The 17737-nt window shown below is 35.0% G+C and overlaps 1 protein-coding gene across 5 annotated transcripts in view; it reads left to right on the forward strand.

Annotated features, from left to right (window-relative positions):
- LOC123865947 (protein spire) overlaps positions 1-17737 on the forward strand; it is a 194614-nt gene that overhangs the window by 49478 nt on the left and 127399 nt on the right. The window lies entirely within an intron of this gene.

Below are 17737 nucleotides of genomic sequence, written 5' to 3' on the forward strand. Positions count from 1 at the left end.
ATTTAACAATAATAAAATTAATCTATACAGTTTGTTTTGATTTAAGTACAAAGGTATATTATTATACATACAAACTAACTTGTCCCGTTGGAAAAGAATTCCTGAAGATTTATTTTTACCTTATTTTATTGCCAATATGACTAAAACAGATCATATTGTAATCCGAATACAAAGAAATGAAACCTTTTATTTAAAAAAAACTAATTCGATTGGTTGGGTTCGTTGGTTGACAATGTGTATTGGACGGGAGCTGCAGATGGTGCCGGTCACAATAGATCGACAGCGCTCAACGTGGTGCAGGGTCTACAAAGCTGCCAATTCCAAGAAGTAAGTTCGGAATTCTGGAAGGGGCTAAATCGTTTTGACTGTGAAGCCTGAACGCGTGTGCACACTGCACCCGCGAGGGCTCGTAATCGAAATTTATGATTCGACCACACACACAGCGACCGCGCCTCGGTCGGATCCGTGTAAGATACATAAAGATTTACTGCTTGTACCCATCAATGTTTCAGCACACAAGTTCCGTTAAGTTACAACTTATAAGACTTGTTTGATTTTTGATCTTTTGATTTTATATAAGACTAGCTTATGCTCACGATTTCGTCCGCGTGGAGAAACTCCTTTTTTTTAAATTAAATTCTTTATTTGAACCAAAGTCTAGTTTTACATGATCCCACTTGACATCCTGAAAATCTCTTATCAGTTGTTTTAATTTTAGTTTGGGAATTAACTTCGATAGGATTTTACTTACTACGCACTTACTTAGTTTTTTTGCCGTATATTTCTAGTTAGATGAGTTATTTACAAAATCTAACGTTTTTGTTTAATAATTAACTAAAATTGAAGCCTTGATTAAATCAATGTCAAGAATACACGGAGCTTATATAACCCATTGTTCACATAGTGACGAATCTGCAGCAGTTTATGCAACTAGTTCTCAAGGATACACGCAATCAGAGTTCAATCACATAGCTTGCGGTGAATGAAATGTAACCCAACCGAACACAAGAGCACATTCCTTCTCAGATTCCACCGAGTGTGTTGGAGGCATTACAAAATGGTGATGTTTTGTACCCAACAGGAAACCTTGCAAAGGAAACAACAAGATTGAGCGCCCGTTTCGCTACTTTTTGCGATATGAATCGATCGGGCGAAAGTAAATCGATTATAGCTAACTATATCGGATTATGATATTTATTTGCCCCCTTTATCATTCCTGTCCGCCTTCTCAGATACCTGCGATATTTTGCAAATTACAATGAATATTTTCTAGCGATCGAGCGTGCCTTATACGGCGTCAAAAGTTAAATATCGAGAAAGTTTGGTGTCTGCTGGCACAGTGGCATAAAAAGTTATTTAACTGGAAGATTAATTAATTGAATTGCTATGTTTCGTTTAATATTAATTTGTTTTGCATATCATTTGCTCTTTGTATAAGTTGAGTTCTTAATTTGTAATCTTATCTTTAATAATGTTTTGTTTTTATTTAATTTTTTTCGGTTACGAAGATTTCGACTCGTTTTTTTACAATTTTTATTTATTGTAATTATAATATGTAAATGTTCATATACATACTATAATCTATACTTATAATAATATGATCAGAAATGCGAAAATGTGTTTGTCTATATGTCTCGTCCGTCCATCTGTCTGTTAGTTTTTCACGGCCCATCCGTTTAACTGATTTTGACGATTTTGGTATAGAGATAGCTTGCATCCCGGGGATGAACATAAGTTATTTTTATCCGGAAAATTCAAAAAGCTCCCACTAGATTTTAAGCAAAACCTAAATCCACGCGAATGGAATCGCGGCGATCATCTAATAACAAATGATCTTGTTATTATTTAGAAGCGTATATCATAAGTTGTTTGAGTTAAATATTATTAAATTACAAACAGTTTCATTGTAGTCACTATTAGTGTTTTAGATACAAAACGAAATTTACAATTAATGTGGTAAATAACGTAAATGTTCCGTTATTATTCATAAAGCAGGCTTTTAGTAAGTAAATTATCGAGCTCGTATTAAACGAGCAACTTCGTCGATTACTGTCGGGGCCCGTTTATAACTGGTTTGTGCATTAGTTCTGACATAGAAGCCTTATTAACTGATTAAATACACTGTTTGGCTTATATGCTATTAGCGACACTTCGAACATCGCATGCGAGATTAAAGTTCGTAACGTTATAATCTTCATACTCGCATCTATCAAGATTATTTAATGACTAATAAAGTCCCAGAGATTCTCTCAAGATTTAGATTGAAGACGTATAAATAATTGCTAGCTATAAAAGGAAATAAATGTACGAACATGGATCTATGAATTTAAAATAGACGCCGAGTAACATTTATGTCTAAAAGCTAAAAGCTATTTACTCATATCACATTCTGAAAATATAACAATCGAAAATGTAATAATTATCAAATTCTTTACTCGGCTTGAGTAATATTATCTAAATATCAAGTTTGTATATAAGTAATAACAGCTAAGTATAGTAAAGAAAGCTTAATTATTTTCATGTACATGTTCGTTTCACTTAATTAAAACCTTTGTTCAAACTGCGACCCTGAACAATTTTTTATCTCTGCTTTTCGTTTTCCATTTCTCATCATTTTTTAGTAAGATTCTTTAAAATGGACAAGTGTTTTATGTTATCTATGCTCATTGTCTTGTTCATACTCCATAATTCTTTTGTCTGTTAGATGACTTTTGTTAATTTTGACATTATGATTAGCCATTATCTAAATAAATGATGTAATGTAACATCCGTTATAGTAGCTATTTCCTCGTTTGAATTGCTTCCTGGAAAACAATGGGTTGTTGTTTGAATTATCTCATTAATATACGTTCGGGATATTGCAAATGAGATTTATACATCACCTGTTTGCTGTTAACTGTTTTGTGTAGAAGTGTTGATGGCTTGGTGATGATGATAATAGTATATGTAGGTACGCTTATATTAAGAACTAAAGAATCTAGGCCCCTGAGTTTTCTATGAAAACTTACACGATCGTTAATGATTCTGTTCATGTTCCTCTATGAATAAATACATCGTGAGAAAGCATTCATAATATCCCAGGAGATTCTGAGATACCTGTAACCTAGGTAATCTGTGAAAGCGATGATGATATTAGTTTACGTCCGATTAACTTCCAATAACGTATACGACGTTAATGTGAAACTTTAAACCATTTAATTGTTATACTCGTAGGTATCGATTACACATTCTTATTTACTTTGACTGCTAATGAAACTTCTACAATACTAATCGTAAAAGCATTGGAACCCGCTGTTGGAGCAGATATACTTAACAGGGCTCTCTCCGTCATTTGGTCCATACAATCGTAGTTCCAATTTCATTTGAATATTAAGCAACCAAAGTCCATGAAATTTTGCAGACATATTCTAGAAACTAATATCTATGCCTGTGGTGTTTTAGATTTTTCTAAAAAAATGTAGTTTTAAAATTACAGGGGCTTAAAGATTTGTATGTGAATTTTTAAGACCGCGTAACTTTGAAACCGAATATTTTAACAGAAATCTGGAAAACCACAGGCATAGATATTAGTTTCTAGAATATGTCTGCAAAATTTCATGGACTTTGGTTGCTTAATATTCAAATGAAATTGGAACTACGTTTGTATGGAGTGAGTGACGGAGAGACCCCTCTTAACGTCAGCAATATTAATGTAGGAAGTACGTTATAAAATGTAACAGCATTACTTAGATTGAACCGCAAGCTCGTGAGAACGCTTTAACTACACAGCGTCGCTTCTGAAGCCTCAGCACCAAGTATTTAATTGGATAGATAATTTAGTAGGTTTTTGTCCCACGACAGGCCGTCCCTAATGATGTTTAAATTGCTTGTCGTATAAGGGGATTCATTGCAATTTGCAATAGCTACGCGTTTTATCTTTTCAAGGACGAGGATCAAAAATACAGCTTGACAAAAAAACTACCTCTCAAATAAAATCTCATCCGCAGAACTTTTTGCAATTAACTTGGAATTCTGTACGTCAGAATTTATTACTGACTGTTTTTTTTTTTTTTAGAAAAGTAACTTGTGTATTGCTGTATTCTCCATCTACACATACCTACAAGTTGACGTACTCATAGATCCAGAACATTTTATTGATTTCAATAAATTCTAATAGCAGAAATTCTAAAAATTATTTTTTTAAGATCTCTTTTCTTTACAGTTCAATGTATGCACACCAACGTTAGTTCAAAGCATGAGAAATTTCCGAATTGGTTTTCTAACAGATATCTATTGGAAATATCACGGAGTAAATTAGCCATAAATTACTTAATCTCTTGGTAATATTAAAATTAAGGTGTCGCTGGCAGTAAATTGACAAAGTAAACCAGGCTTTATATACCTTATACCACTTATATTCTTGCACTCATCAGAGCAAGTATCAGAGAGTTTAGACATAATTAAATAGAGTGATACGCAATGAGATACGCTTAAATGAGCACACTTGGCGTTTTACGAGTTATTAAACCGCAACAAAACTTGTACCATCTACGAGGTTGTACAGTCACAATTACAATTGCTTGGAAGCGGAGAATTGATACTGATTAAAAGTTTTTTGTACCTAATTTTGAGGTGTCATTGTTTAAACAAAATTAATCTGACCCAGCATAGTGTATTCGTAGAGTTCTTCTGTATTGACTTTTGCGAAAACTACCTGCTTAAAATTTTTAGTCATTACTGTATAACTTGGGTTGTTTTTATTAGAAAATATTTTTTTATTAATTTTCTTTTTATCTTTACACAATTTATATATTTTTTTTTAAATTGTAGTTAACCATTTTAAACCGCAGTTCAACTTTACTTTAAGTATTTTGTAAACCAAAATAAAACTAAGAATCAAAGTGATACGAAAGTTTAAAAATCAACTAGACAGTGTGGCGATTGTAACAGGCGTCAGAATATAAATGATAACAGTAAAAATTTACAACCTGCACCGTTATGCCGATTTCTCGATATTATAATTGAACCAGAACGGAGATACACACGTTTGATAAACACAACATACAGCGATCTGTAAAAATTGAAATAACCGTTCCTTTTGATTGTACCCTGCATGAAGTGATACTTGTATCTCGAATGTCGGCAAATTAAAAAGAGGACGCTTTTATATCGAATCTTAATTTTTTTACTCAATATTTTTTTGCCTTATAATATTTTAGCGGCACTTTCGCTATAAACATAAGATATTTTAGTTACAGCTTTCAATTCGAAATATAAGTATATTAAGTCTGCATATTCTATATATTTTGTCTTTGGTCCTTTATAAGAATTTTGATATTTTCTTAACACGTTCAGAAGGAGACATTGTTATTGGCTACCTTTATAAATTTCGCAGAGTTACGCGAAAGGAGAGATCTTTAGATTGCTGATAAGTTAGCTCATTATATTTAACTGGTAGTTGGAAGTTATGTCGATTGCGGGCAATCACTAACTTACGCCGAGACCTCCAGGCACGTTCGTACTTGGCAACGGTTCGAGGCCTTAGAGTTAATTTATTACCTTGATGCCGCATCGGTATTATTTTATTCTACGTGAGTTTTTTCTCACGTACCACTTGCTACTAATATTTAGTCTAGTTGTAGATCCTTATGAAAATCTGTTTCAGGTTTATGCCATATTTTTATGCATTTTTCCAGTGCGTTTTAAATTACATGTATTTCATCAGTTTTCCCATCTCAATTTAATCATGAATACACTACAGGTATACTTATATTACTTTATTCACCTCAACCTCAATCGATGATTATAGGTTAGAGAGTAGATTAAAGTAAGAGTTATAGAAGAAAATGTAATAACTTAGGATTCCATTTCAACGATAAACTTAAAAGCAAAATACGATAGTGTTGGTAAAACCGTTACGAGATGATAGGGCTAGTAGGTCTCAGGGTATAGCTTGTAATCATGGCAACAGTTAGATTACTCTACCCTACGATCAAATAGATAACATGATCAACATTCGATAAACTTGAACTTGAGTAAATAATACTAGTTTTTATTCAATAAATCTACTTGCATTGTATAGAGGTGCTTGTTACATAATACTTACAAAATCTTCATCTCTTACTACAATTATTATTGTATACTAGCTGATGCCCGCGACATCGTCCGCATGGATTTACATTTTTCAAAATCCCGCGGGAACTCTTTGATTTTCTGGGATAAAAATTAGCCTATGGTAATCCAGGGTATAATCTATCCATTCCAAATTTCATCCAAATCCGTTCTGCTGTTTTTGCGTGATTGAGTAACAAACATCCAAACATCCACACTTTCACATTTATAATAATATACTCGTATTATTAGGATACATTTATACATTTACAAAACTATACTACATGAGTGTTATTTTTTTCTTATTTCAATATCTCGGGGGAAATGTAAAATTCTCGAAAATTTAAAAGTATCGCGAATTAAAGGCCTACAGCAAAAAGTACAAGACTCTTACTGGGATAACATTATTGTGTTGCATATTATAATATTTTGTATGACTTTAGACAACCGCCCGTTTTGGAGTCTATGAAGTGTAGCATTTGTCATGCCCATTTTATGATACTAGTTACTAGTTAGTTGAGTTCATGTACACGAATACCATTTTCGGTATCACTGAATCTTAGATCTACCGCTATAAATTCACTATTATTATTTTTAACTAAAATATTAATTTGTTCTCCTATGCCACTATGTTAAGGATCAAGTTCCTTTGCTCCGATAGCTTGAATAATGTTGTCACTTAGTTAATGTAGTTTTACTTACTATTGTTCATTTGTTTAAGTGTCTTTAAGATCACTCCCACGGTCCGCGCTTCGAATGGAAGTCCATTGTCCGTTCCCAAGTTTGAGATAATTCTTGACCTTGTTCTGGATTTGCGCTCTCTTTTCGGTATGGTTACCATCGTTTCAATTTGCTCAGTAAAATCTAAACATTTCAAGTTAATAGTTTTCTAAATCAAACTATAAATTTACAATAAAGCGAATCTCTCTATAAATGTTAAGGAACTTTCTACGATTGAAGATATTGTAAAGATTTCACTTACGTGCTCTTATAAAGAGAAAACTCTTTGTAGAAGTTTTGAAATCTGTGAGTTTGAGTTAGAAGTCCTAAAAATACATCTTTTTTGCGATGATTAGAAATCGTCTTAGTCTTAGGAGATTGCAACTTCCTTGTTTTGAACCACATGCTATTAACTATGCACTTTACAGTGAAAGTATCTACTATCACACTTCATAATATGAGCATTCGGTTTTTTGAAGACCACACAGGTAGAATTACTTGCCGTATCTAAAATAGATAAATGTGATAATAATATGTGTGTGTGTGTGTGTGTGTGTGTGTGTGTGTGTGTGTGTGTGTGTGTGTGTGTGTGTGTGATGCGTGTGTGTGTGATTTATGTAATATATTCACTCCCGTCTGGTACCAGTGAAGAAAGTAAATATTGTTATAGATCATTTTTGAAATATTGAACTCAAAAACATCAAACTTAATCTATGTTTACGTATAATTCTATATACATAGATAGGATCAAATTTTAAAAACAAAATGTTTTCTATTTGCAACTAACTACTGTCTATTTGCTACGAAAGCACCAACGGATAATATCATCAAGTTAGTCGCTCCGAGTCGAGGGGACGTGCGCGTGCGCACGGTCAAGGCCAGCCGCTCGCTTTTTATTGCGCGCGAAAGTTCAGCGCTCTGTGAAGAACAACACTCTGACTTAACATGCGCTGCATTATAGCCATTCCTTAGTATGTAATGTGGTATGTGAAAGAATGTTGCTCAGGATTTTTCATACCTCTGGATTTGCATCTAAGAAATTCCAAGGATGTACAGAAATAAAGTTTGTTTTTGTTTCACCAGTTTTTTGGGTTGTACCTAAACGAATTTTGGTCAGAAAGGAAAAGCAATTTAATTCTTTGTCAGTCTTTGTAATTGTGCATCGTAAGGTCTACATTTCCTGAGGAGGCTTCGGTGTCGGGGCGAAACGTTCCTCGAATGGTTTTGGGATTTGTGTGGTACTGCGTGGTGGTGGTGCGTATTGCTTGTGGTGGCTGGCTTTTCCTGCATGTTTAGGAGTGAGAAGGCGAGCGGTGTATATTACATGTTGCACATCGCATGTTGCACCATACAGATTTGTCTGTTTCAGCGCATTATAGCAAATTAAGCTATCGGTTCTTTGTTATCATGGACTTCCGCAAAGTAACGCCTGCTTCAGCTATACGACATTTAGAAAGGAACGGTTAAATGTAAGAAAAAGAAAGAAACTGTAAACCATTTTTAAGAATTATTTACGTTGGAATGCAATGATAAGTGATGCAAAACTGGTACGATTAGTCGGATAGCATCAAAAGCCTGGGTGGCAGAATCGAAATCAAATTGCAAAGCTCTTGGACGTTATTACTTATTATCGATTACACGGATGATGTAGATGAGATGAGAGAGAGGCACGTGCGTAGATCACTCTGATGGCTGGCGTCAACGCTTACAAATTTACATTTATAATCTGTAATGTAATATCTATTTCTTTATGGAAAACGAGCTTTTCCTCGCGATTATGTCCGCGATTTAGTTTTTGAAAGCACGCGTTTGAAAGTCTACGAATTCATGGAAATCCTTTCTTAGTGGAGGGTTTACGTTATACAGAAAGCTTACATGCAAAATTTTAAGTTTCTAAATCCAGCGGTTGAAAACTGATATTGATATGCCCGTCAGTCAGTTTCTCCTTCTATTCTTATAGATAATAATAGATTTAATTTCTACTTTCAATTTTATATGTTCATTGATTAGATAAATCATAATTTTATTTATATTATGAATCTTATTTCAATGAATTCTCTGTTTTCTTTGGAATTTCTTTTTTACGTTTACTGATGATACATGAGAGAGTTTCACTTGTTGCTTTTGCTTTCATTAAATTTTTATGATTCATTTATTTTACCGTTGAAATTAATAGTTTGAAGCTGAAAATATAACTTCTATCATCTTCCTTAGTATATTTGTTGGGAATATCTTGGAATTCATAACAAAATTCAATGTAGACCTAAAAAGTGGAATGTGCAGAGGAAAAACTAAGAAGAACGTTTGACTTTACGAACTGGAAATGCCTTTACGAACTGGAAATGCTTGTTCAGGTCTGCTATATAGGGAAGATATAAGAAATTAAAATACACAGAGAGTTAGGTAAAATTTATATAGTAATTACTATACATTTGCAAATAGTTAGGCACTCTAATAAGTGGGTGAATTTTCTCTTGTCTATCCCACATTCCTCGATACATATAAATTTCCCAGCCACAGTATCAATTTCATCACGTCTATTCCAACAAATGGGGACCTTCGAATCGCATCAACACAGTTATGCACCGGATCGGGGCCACGCATCCGAACACTTATCTAACGGTTGCCGACGCCCTGCCAATACTCTGATACTTTATAGCTATCACTGATGAAATTTATTTCTTCCTCTCTTATCACGATTTTAATTATAATGTGTAGATATACTAATTTGCTCATAATGTATGCATACATGAGGGAACGTAGCCAAATAAACCTTTTTAAATTATGCTTTAGTATGAAATTTTGCAGTATTTTTAATGACGGCCTTTAAATTTTAGGAGATTTCATATTGAGTTATTTTCGTAACGTAACGTATAGATTTTTAATTTTTTGAAATACACACAAGTTATTTCACATCCTGGGCAAGTTGCAAATTAACCGTCATGAGATCGTCTTCTTCGTCTTTATGCTGTTATTGTCAGGCACTTTTAATATCAATCAGGATATCTGGAGATATCAAATGAACTATACCGTGATGAAAGATGATGATTTCCGCGGTCAATACCGGTGGCGTGATCCATGTGACAAATGCTATAATATGTCAGATTGTGTGACCAATCGACCGCGGACTTCCTCTATTCTTGTTTTCACACAACTTTATGTGCAGTTCATACGATTCCAGTAGTTGGATTCAGTAAGCTTCAAACAGAGAATGCATAGCATCTTTTACATTATTCCTATCTTCGATAGGCTATTAAATTACAAAATGGTAAAAATATGTACTGAAAGAACAATGGAGTGATGTCTGGAATCACACCGCTGCAGACCATATTGTTGCCGTTGCTATAAGTACAACACCGTACTAGATGCTTCTTGACTAATGTGAGTTGGACGTAAATAATATAAAAACCAATCAATTTGAAGTCAAACGTTTCACTTATTGAATTAGTATTAGTTTTAAAGGTTTGAATTTTCTTGCTCAATCTCTTATTAAAGATTTACACGCAGCACTTAAAAAAATCTTTGCACTGAGCAATCAACTGGCTTCTGGCTGGTCATAAATTGTAGATGTTATGTGCGATTGTATTGCTTCATTAGTGCTTGCAACTGTAAACGATGCATTATGCACGAATATTAAAAACAAGTAATCTTCCGAGATTAATTAGAACGTAAAACATTTTACTCCATTTCAATTTGCAATCAGAATGAAAGATCTTGAAGCCGGTTTGTGTTCTACAACGTATTTTAACCGCCATTTGGGATTGGTGACATCATCTTCGATTTTAAACTGGAAATAATATTGTAAGTTTATAAAAACTTTCGCGTCTTTTCAAATTGATAGCAAAAACTGATATAACGTACCTAAGCGCAATACGACACGACAGTTTTGAAATACTGGACACGTTCAAGGGCCCCAGTTATGGCAGATAGACTAACTGCATTCATTACCATTTCTTATACATTTTCATCGGCATTTATAGGACATTCGGAGTGCCAGTCAAGTGGTAATCTAGATTTATGTCCCATAACATGAAATATAAGACAGTTTTGATTTAAAAATTTACCGGTTCCGTCGTGTTCATTGATAGTGCGATAAGCGATTCATCTATGATTGGCTGGAACCGGTTGGGCACGGTGACCGTTAAAAACCGTCTGGTGTTGGGTCAGTAGCTTATGATTATTTTAAACGCTCGATCCGTTTCCTTATCTGTTCGGTAATAGGCAAATATTTGGACTTTTACTGTTCTCAATTTTGACATCTTACCCGTGTATGGTGTTTAGTGATTTATAATATTTTAAGCATTTTGTTTAATAGTAGAATTTATATTTTGCTTCGTTGCGTAACTATGGAAATCTATCTTACCAAATTTAGTCTTCTCGGAAATTCTAAAGGCAGAATGCACTTTCTATCGATTTGGCGTTGTCGTCGATACTGTCGCCTCCTTATCGACTGAGGCATCTGTTTTCGCTCCTTTGTCTACACAGGCTGTATCGTTAATTTGCGAAACGTGGGAAACGTTTACGTGATGCGTTTTAAATAAATAATTAGCTCTATCATTACTACCTTTTGGACTATGTGTGGCGCATGCTTTGTGGGTAATTAGTATTTCTACACGCTTTGTACCAGTATCTGCTGGCTTTTCGCGTAACTTCGTTACAATGTAAAATGATCAAATCATTTACTTTTCACTTACTTCTATATATGCACTATGTAGTGTCAATTTAAAACTTGCAAACTTAATCAATTTTAAAAATAATACCAAAACTGTAAATAATTATATTATGATAACTCCATTGATCTAGTATGGTGATGGAGACGGAAGAGTACCATAAGGACTCCTCAGTGTCTCACAGTAAGTCTTCTGGTAACATATTGTGATTATAAGTACAATTAGTCTATTTTTGGTTTATTACAACTACAATTTAATTCTCCTGGTAAATATATCATTTGATTAGATAAAAAGTTTACGGTCATACCCAGATTTACAATTTCCACCTTGATTTTACTTCCATCTACATCCAACTTCCTACATACTGATATACTTATAGCGTTATTGTTCTCTAACTGGACATTATAGCACCTTCCAAGCACCTGTTATGGTGTGATTATAGTTTTTGCAACGGCAGCTGACGTCCTGGAATGCGCAGCTGTTAGATTAATTTAGTTTTTAGCCTTTACGTAACTTATTACTTTTAATAACGTATGACTCGATACTAAGTTATACAGATGAATAGTCAATTAGCAAATGATCCTGCACCTTTTCCTTTGTCATGAAGTTCTTTCATAAAATACTTATATTGTCAGCTGATAAAATTAAGTGCCCTATCCTTTATTTAGAGAAGATAGATAATTTTAAATTTTTCACCTGTATCAACATCGAGTATTTTTATATAGAACTTTACATTATGATAGGAATTTATTTCCTTCCTATGAATGATGTATCAACGTACCGATCAAACCCGCCGAGTCCAGAAATTGAGCTTTTTGATGTAGATCCCCTCGTAACAAGTATTTTGGAAAATTCAATGAGTTGTAAAAATATCGGTAGGCGTAATAGTTTCTAGAATCAGCTTAAATATTCTTCTATTTGTACACTTCTTTCAGTGGGACTGTTATTAATTTGTGATAAGGAGAGACTTGTATAAATACCACCTTGTGTATGAGGGCTAACATCGCCAAGGCTATTATTAAGTTGCAATAATAATAGGCTGGTGCGAACCTCAGATGCTTAGGCATCAGGCTAAAGTCTAAACCTAATAATAAGCACGCCCACTCGAACGGAACACTAACCCTGATATTATATAACCCTGCAGAATGAAAACTTTTCTAATGCCATTTTATTTATGATGGATCGTTGTTAATACGTGCAATTAAAAATGTAGTAGGTACTTAAGTTATTAGAAGAAAATTTATCAAGATATGGATTTTTTTTTAATAGATCAGTATGAACAGCTTACTTAACTCAATTGAACGAAACAAAAATGATTTTGCAGATGTAAATAAAACATGCGCTAAAGTAAGAAATCCTTAACGAATACCTGTTATAAATGCTGAAGTGTGTTTGTTTGTTGGTTTGTTGGTAGAAATAAACTTGAAAAGTGTTTAAAAAGTGTCTTCTTCAAATACAATCAATATACTCGTATCTACTATCATATAAAACTTAGATTTTTCAATAAGATTATCTGTGAAGTGCGAACTTGTCTATGTAATCAGACTTGCATTAAATTATACGTTTAGTATGATTCTCAGTTCTCACAATCTTTATTATTATAGAAGACGAATAACTACAATATTGTTGCGAGAGTAACTTTCACAAATAATGGGTACTTTGAATTCATTGCATGTAAATTCTTCAAACTTTAACGTTTTGTAAAGCTGTTGCAAGAAGTTTTAATAAGTTAGGAGAGTTCCTTGTTAGTAGTCTTTTTACGGTGAGTATAAAATTTTTCTTTCTCGTATACTAATTACTACAGTGCCTGTTACAAATGCACACGAAGTTTTTTTTTTCTGAAAATTATTTCTGCTGAATTTGCCGCTTACGATAAAAGTTTGAGTATAAGCCTCATCAAAATATAATAGAGTGACAGGCTAAACAGCCATTTTCTTGACCTGTCTGAGTTCTTATATTAATCAAGTTCGAACTCAAATTTTAGACCTCAGTTTGCTCATAATTTGCACATACTGTTCATCATTTGAGGAATTCAATTTTACATGATTTAACAAACTAGTAAATTATGATTACCTATTTCTACCTCTATCCCAGTCACGATTTACGATTTTATAGCTTATTAATTAATTTTTTGGTCTTTTGTTTCTTCCTCCATTAGCTCGATGATGACACGAAAAAATCCTTAAACTGTTACGACCGACCGTGACGAACCAAATTATACCTATTCATTATAAAAACCGTGAGAATAATATTCGGAGCTCTTTTTTTCTAAATTACTTGAAATGCGTAGTGAGAGTAGGCTGCGTATCGGATATGGTAGGCAGTTATCCGGTGATAACGTACGGAAGAAATTTTGTTGTTGATTCGGTATCAGAAGGCATAAGAGCTTTTACTGAATCCGGCTTCCCATTACCGGGGGACTGTCTGTTTTGATGGCCCGTCCAACAACCGGAAGTGTTACTTTAACCGATGTATATTCAGCCGGGTCCGGAAAAGACGGACCGGAATTTTTGAAGGACGTTTCACGGAGTGCCGTCAAAATGTCCGCAACTCCACGCTAATGTATTATTGTGAACGAGCTAATATATTTTCTAATTTCGCTCGGGTCTGGTTATTCTAGTGAGAGCTGTTACGCCCAGCGACATATCAAAATGACATTTCAATACTGCATTTATGATTCTTTGAAAATTCAACTGTCGCAGCTTCTGAAATGTTGTTAGATACCTCATCACTTTCTTCTTTATTTATTCTTCACTCTCTCTTTACTGGCACTGAGGAAAAAAATTAGCGGTTGATTTAAGCAGTAGGTACTCTGGAATATGAAGATTTCGCCTTGAGTTTATTATTCTTTCATGTAACCAGGGGGCCTACCCGTAGTTTTACAGATACAGTGTGACAATCACCATCACCTCTGATTAGCTGACGCTCTCACTATTAACTAAAATGCATTTTGTAACAGGAATACCCAAAAAATCTGCCAATTTCTATACAAAGAATTTTAAAAATCGGATCATTAGTTTCGGAAATAACCTTCTACATCCAAACTTACACACTTTATCTCTTTACAATATTAAGATAGATTTCTCACAGGTATACTCACTCAACCAAATGACCGGGTGCCCAAATGCCCCTACAGCTTGTAAGTGGCCCACAAGTCACTCGGCCACCTGCAATAGATCGCCTTCGCGTCCTAACACGTTATTTATGGCACTTGTTTTACCTATATAGGGCTGCTGGTATATGACTGCAATACTTTCAGCTGGCACGAGAAGATTTACTTTTCATACTTTGGCGTGGTACAAATAACACGGTGGCTCCGAATAGTATGACCTATAGATATGTAGAGGTTATAAGGCAGTTACAAATTGCCCTTGCAAGAACTTTTTGACCTGGTTCCTCTTTCACCTTTCTACTATCCTACAGCAACGCGTCGTTACGGTCTGCACACGTACGTAGCCGAAATTCCACTTCCTCGTTTTCAATTTGAGCCCCAAGGATATGGAACGTCCTTGCGGCATCAGTTTTCCTCTCCACTTAGTATCCTTTAAGTCTAGATGGAATAGGTATCTTCTAGACAAGCGTACTCCGTCTTAGACTGCATCATCACGTGCTAGCAGGTCTGATTGCATATCAGACTTGTATGGGAGATGTAGTATCCTTTTTCCTAAAATGTAACGTTACATTTTCGCAAACCTCTGCATGACTCATTCTCATAGCACTAGATTTGTGTAACTCGTCCAACACCTTTACATGAAGTGTGGAAACGATATGGTTTCCTAGTAGTTACAAAAATACGAGTACGGTAAAGTCGGCTTCCTTATATGGCTCGTTTCATCTCGACGTATTTTCGTATAGTGATGATAATTGGCTTATAATTAAAATCAGCAGGAAGCAAACCATCACGTGCAACACTTTCGTCCCTTTTCCGTCGCACGCTTATTAATGATCGAAGAGCTGGCGGGAAATTTTCGGAAGATATTTGATGAAAAGTTTGTACTTTGTAATATAATACCAACATCCATTGAAATCATTCTCTCTCCCTCCGATGGTTCCTTTCTTTACTGAAGATCGTGGTCCTAGTAAGAGGCCATTTTAGTGATAGTGTAGAACTCTCGGGCACTTGACTGCTTAAGTTGGTAAGACCACTTTATTGGTCTCGCGCTTCTTTGCTTTCTCCTTCCGATTCGCACATTTAGCTTTATTGCTTAGTTATTCTATACCTAGGAATATTTGATGCTCAGATAGGTCCGATTTACCTGAGGTAGATTTGCCGCAATAAAGTTAAAACTTTTCAAGTGTCTGCTCAAATTTTCCCGCCAGCTCTTGGTAGCATTATTAATGTCCAATAAATAGCTTTCCATATTTGTTGTTAACAAGTCTCGACTCTCACTCGCGGAATCCAGTGGAAGGTGTCTGTGATCTGGGTCAGGGGGACACGCGAATTTTGCGGCATGCTTTTTTTCTGATAATAATATTTTTTTATCGATTTCTTTAAAATTAGTATGTTTTATATTATTTTATTAGTTTATCAATATTGTTTGTTTATTCGTGTTAAAGTTTTTAATATTTAAAGATACTGTTCTTGTATTTTTTTTTCAGCGACGAGTTATTTTCTTTTTTTCAACAGTAAATAAAGAAAGTGGGCGTTATTAAGAACAGTAACAAAGTTTTTAACTAATTCAGTTTCTTACCGTTCTTTAGATTTAAGGCACCAATATAACTAAGAAAAATAAAACAATTTCATTTTTTTAAATATTTTGAAACGTTAGCTATCCGAAAAAAATGTCGGCTACTTGAATTTTTCTATATGTATTATCTACTTATTATTATATGCCTTATCTACTTAATGAAGAGTCAAATTCTAACTGACTCATGAACAGAAATAAATCAAGAGCTGGTTAATTTCTGTGGATCGATTGGTCGACATTAATTGTTTATCAATGCGAAGTTAAGACGATTTTATTTATACCTCGAACTACAGCTCGTTTATAGCAAAGGTTACAAGAATGCTAACAATTTGCACGAAAGTCGAAAACACTACGCACTCATCATAGTATTTTATTTTTACCGTTACAGTATACCTACGAAGTAGATAATAATATTTAAGTGGATGCCACACAAGTGGAAGTGGTGTCAAAAATGGGTTTCTCGCCTGCAGCGTTGGCACACATTTCTCTCTTATAAAAATAATTATGTATGTCACAGTGTCAATAAACCGCAGAAAGAGCGCCCGCGCCAAGCCCTTGCGTACTTCCGCTTTATTAGAGAGGATCGCACATAAGGCTCAATACACATTGGGGGGCAGCGCGGCGGCAGCGACGCGGCGAGCGATTTCAGTGTAAAATAATTTTAAACTTTATCTACACACCTAAAAGACCAGTATCGTTTGAGAAGCTCTAAATTCTAAAAGGTCATCCGCATCGCCTTGAGTAGCTTCGTGGCCACGCGCGTTTATTCATAAATCTATAGACAAGCGCTTGGCTGTAATTACACTTGTTCTTCTCAGTTTTTTACATACGGTTTTCGGTCCTGCCTGCGGTTTCGCAAGCGGCCTCGCGCCGCGGGCAGCCGCAGTCACGGAACTACATATCCCTTATAGGTGACGCGAGCCTGTCGCGGTCTGTTCTGTCGGCTACGCCGCGTCCCTGCCGTCCCGGTGTGAATTGAGCCTTAGATGCGAACACAAATTGCGAGGGCAATTCGCTAGATGTGGATTATGATTCTGGTCTGCAATAACCCTTGTAATTCTTGCGAATCAGCTTCTTTACAATCTCTGCGCCATATTCCTAATTGCCGTGACCTTTATTCAGTAGGTGTTTTCTCGTGATAATAATGAGATAAGCTTCCAGATGTAGACAGTAGTCCTTCTAGTAATCGCACTCACCATACTCAACCAATTTTTCTGTCCGAAATTCGCAGCACGAGTATATTGCGCCAAATAAATGTGTGTAGCATCAATATAAGCAACGGCATGTATGCAGCCCTCATACATCATCGTTCGTATTATGCGGTGCCTCTTACGTTCGCATTTTCAGTAGGTAGACACCTAATGAAAATTGCGTGGCGCACGGCGCGTGCGCAACTTGCTTTAATCTCTGATCAGTTTTATACTGAACGGTCGGTTATCAAGATCGTTACCTGTTTGGATCGTTAAAATTATTGTTATTTGTACTAATACATTTTATTATATTACTGGTAGGCTTATATTGATAAGAAACTAAATAACTGTGGAATGCATTGCTTTTTTACCTGTCACC

This window comes from Maniola jurtina, chromosome 1 (genome assembly GCF_905333055.1).
Source record: "Maniola jurtina chromosome 1, ilManJurt1.1, whole genome shotgun sequence".
Taxonomy (NCBI): Eukaryota; Metazoa; Arthropoda; class Insecta; order Lepidoptera; family Nymphalidae; genus Maniola; species Maniola jurtina.